Source organism: Marmota marmota, unplaced genomic scaffold, assembly GCF_001458135.2.
Source record: "Marmota marmota marmota unplaced genomic scaffold, marMar, whole genome shotgun sequence".
Lineage (NCBI taxonomy): Eukaryota > Metazoa > Chordata > Mammalia > Rodentia > Sciuridae > Marmota > Marmota marmota.
The window spans coordinates 9,298,649-9,302,840 of NW_026000249.1; positions in this window are offsets into that span (position 1 = coordinate 9,298,649).

A 4,192-nucleotide genomic window follows, 5' to 3' on the forward strand; every position below is an offset into this window, starting at 1 on the left:
ACCAGACTTCCACCTTCCCTTCCCCTGAGGCAACTGCTTGTCCCTCTCTTAGTTGACTATTTGGTATTTGCTTTCATGTCTCTAAATTAAAGATTCTAGCATGGCTTTGCCTTGAGATTTTCCCTCTTGGGCATCTTTTCTGCTTTTCTCACATGGAAAATGAAACCTAATATCCTCCTCTACCACTTACATATACCTACACAGTACCCACCCTTCTCCACTGCCCCAGTATGGATGTAACATATTTTGGGTTGGATCAGTGTTCAATGTTGTTATGGGTTGAATGCTTTCCTCCACCGACTCACATAGATAACCAGCAGTGCCTCAGAATGTGGCTTTATTTGGAAATAGGGTCATTACACATATAATTAGTTAAGGTGAAGTCTTCAGGATGAACCCAATCCAATATAACCAGTGTCCTTATAAAAAGGAAAAATCTAGACACAGAGACAAGCATAGGGGGAAAATGATGGCCACCTATAAGCCAAGGAGAGAGGCCTGCAATAGATCTTTTTCTCAAGCCCTCAGAAGGAACCAGCTCCACCAACATCTTGATCTTGGACTTCCAGTCTCCAGAACTGTGAGATAACAAGTTCTTGTTATTTAAGCCACCCTGTGGTACTTTGTTCCAACAGCCTTAGAAAATGAACGTAAGTGCTTTCACTCATTATGACTACATAAACATTACCAAAAGTCTTATTACATGATACACTAAGATTATGATTCTTTTCCTTTGCCAGTTTCTTTTCCCCAGGAGCTAATACTTTTTGGTTCTTTTGCTTGGTGAAAAGTTCATTCAAAAATAAATGCAACTCCAGAGGGCTGGGATGTAACTCAGTGGCAAAGCATTCACAAAACCCTGGGTTCTATCCCCAGTTCCAAAAAAAAAAAAAAAAAATGCAACTCCAAACTCATCCTCGTTTGTCTAAATCGCCTCCTAAAAGGCTCAACTGCATCAAATGTCTGTTCATTTCATTTGCCTCAGAGCCTTCTGACCTATAGGGGGCACAGTGAAAGCTGGGGTGCACTAGTCAATGGGTAGGCTGTGCGAGAACAACTCATGGGCAGAAACTACAAGTGGTAGGGAAACCAGATAGATGGCAGATGCAATAAACCAAGTAGAGGGATGATAGGGGAGCTAAGGCAGGGGAATAGGAGTAGGAAGCTTGGTTAACAGGCATTGGGGGCTGGGGTTGTAGTTCAGTAGTAGAGCTCATGCTTTGCATGCTCAAGGCTCTAGATATGATCCTCCACATCAAAAGAAACAAGAGCAAGAGAGAAAAAGAACAATTCCAGGAATGAAATTAAAATGTCTATATAAAATTTGGCATAGTGGCGCACACCTGTAATCCCCACTAATCCAGAGGCTGAGGCAGGAGGATCAAAAGTTTGAGGTCAAGGGGCTGGGGTTGTAGCTCAGTGGTAGAACACTTGCCCAGCATGTGTGAGGCACTGGGTTCAATTCTCAGCACCACATATAAATGAATACATAAAAAAATGAAGGTACATGAACATCTATCTATCTATATATATACATATATATGTATGTATGTATGTATGTATATATATATATATATATATATATATGTGTGTGTGTGTGTGTGTGTGTGTGTGTATGTATATATGTTTGAGGCCAAGCTCAGCAACATAAAGAGACCTGTCTCTTTAAAAATAAATACGTCTGCATAAACAATGGACTTCCAGAAAATGTGAAAGCAAGTAAATTATCCCTATTAAAAAATTAAAATAACACTTTCCCTCTACACTAACTCCTCAAATTCTGCCTTTGTAACTACAGCAAATTTCTGTTTTTTAAAAATGTAGGGTTCACTGCATCCACCACTGATTTGCACTGCCTGTAGTCTCTGACCATGAGTCCTTCTGCCTTCTGCCAAACCCATTTGTGGTTGCATTTCCGTCCTGTTCCCAAACCCTTGTCACTTCCATGCTTCCAGATAATATAGTCTTTTGAACTTGTATCAAGGCCTTCTAGATAATCCAAAACAAAGACCAGAAAGTTAACCCAGAGACTCATTGAGTTAAAAGAAATGCATATAGTCCAGACCTTGCTTCCAAATAAAATTCTAAGGATGCAGACTTTACTCCTCAATTTATCTCAGTCCAGATTAAAGGTTCTCAATGACTTGCTATATATTCCATCATCACATTCCACATAGAAGTGTGTTAACTCCCAAAAATTTATGCAGCAAAACATAATATATGAATAATTAAGATGAGGAAAAATACAGCAAGAAGGTGAAGAACTAGGAAGATCTAAGGCATCAGTGACATACAGTGTATGACCACTACACATGCCTACTGCTCAGTTGTGCCAACTCGACTTTGACCTATCTGACAATCAAAACAAAATGGTTAATATTTTCAACCTGGGGTGGGGGACAAAACTTAACAGAGAAAGAAAAATCACTGGTGCACCGGAGGCTTTGTTCAGCACAGTGTTTTCAAGCAAAGGGCAACCCAGGTTACAAGATGCATCTTTTTCCTAATGGAACAGAAATGAATTGAAAATATCAGAGTGTATCAAATGTTTGCTGTGAAATTAGTATTCCAAGCATAACTAAACACATGTGACTATGTGTATATCAGGTAATGTAAAATGGATTTCTTACAGAGAGAGAGAGAGTCACAAAATTTTGAAAAACACTAGGAACAGATATTAAGTGGCCTTAATTTCCAACCTGATCCCTGATATTTCCTCCTGCCTGGCTCTGGGTATTGCAGAATGAACTGTTTTTGCTGCAATGTATCATTATCGTAACCATCCTCCTGCTGGTTCCTAGCCTTTGACTCTGTTCAATGAGATTACTTTGTACCATCTAGACCTTCCCCCAGTGGCAGCAGCTTTGAGCAAGCATGAGAGATTGGGCTCCTTTCTCTCTTTCTGGCCCCTCAACCATCTACACCCATCTCTGAATCCCCCTGCCACCTTCCTCTCTTCTGAGGAAGCCTTAGACAGGGATGGAAAAAAAGAACAGGGCTTTCTCCTGCCTTTCAAACTATCTTCTCCAAGTTCCTTTTGAAAATGTGACCCAATGACTTATACACCCCTATTCACATCATCATTCATTATTCATAATAGCCAAAGGGGGGAACAACACAAGTATCCATCAAGAGACAAACGGATAAACAAAATGGGGCCTAAAAATACAATGGATTATTATTTAGCCTTAAAAAAGAAGTCTTGATATATGCTACAACATGGATGAATCTGAAAGCTAAATCAAAGAATCCAGACACAAGATAAATAATGTATGATTTTACCTATATAAGGAATCAAGAATAGGTAAAAAATCATAGAGACAGAAAGTAGAATGGTGGTAACCAGAGACTTGGGGAGAGGGACATGAAGTATAACAGTTTAATGAGTACAGTTTCCATTTGGGATGATGAAAAAGTTCTGGAAATAGATAACAGTGACATACCTTGTGAATGTAATTGATGCCACTGAATTGGATGCTTAAAAATGGCTAAGGAGCTGGGGCTATAGTTCAGTGGTAGAGCACTTGCCTAGCATGTGTGAGGCACTGGGTTCAGTCCTCAACATACAAAAATAAATAAAATAAACGCATCTGTCCATCTACAACTACAAAAAATTTTTTTAAAAAAAGTCTTTTTAAAAAAATGGCTAAAATGAAGCTGGGCACAGTGGCCCATGCCTTTAATCCCAGCAGCTCAGGAGGCTAAAGCAGTAGAATCACAGGTTCAAAGCCAGCCTCAGCAACTTAGAGAAATCCTACTAAGCAACTTAGTAAGACCCTGTCTCAAAATAAAACAAAAAGGGCTGGGGATGTGGCTCAGTGTTTAAGCACCCCTGGGTTCAATCCCCAATACCAAAAAAGAAAAAGCGGGTAACCTTAATCCAATCATGAGAAAACTCAATTTGAGGACAGTCAACAAAATAACTGATCAATACTCTTCAAAATTATTAAGGTCATAAAAGACAAGAAAATATGGAAGAACTGTCAGGGAGTGTGGGATATTATTGAGAAATAACAACTACATGCACTGTAGAATCCTGGATAGGATTGTAGAACAAAATACAAAACAAAACTAGATCTTAGTAGAAAGACTGATGACATTAAATAAAGACCTTCAGTATAATTAACAGTATTGGGGCTGGGGATGTGGCTCAAGCGGTAGTGCGCTCGCCTGGCATGCGTGCGATCCTCAG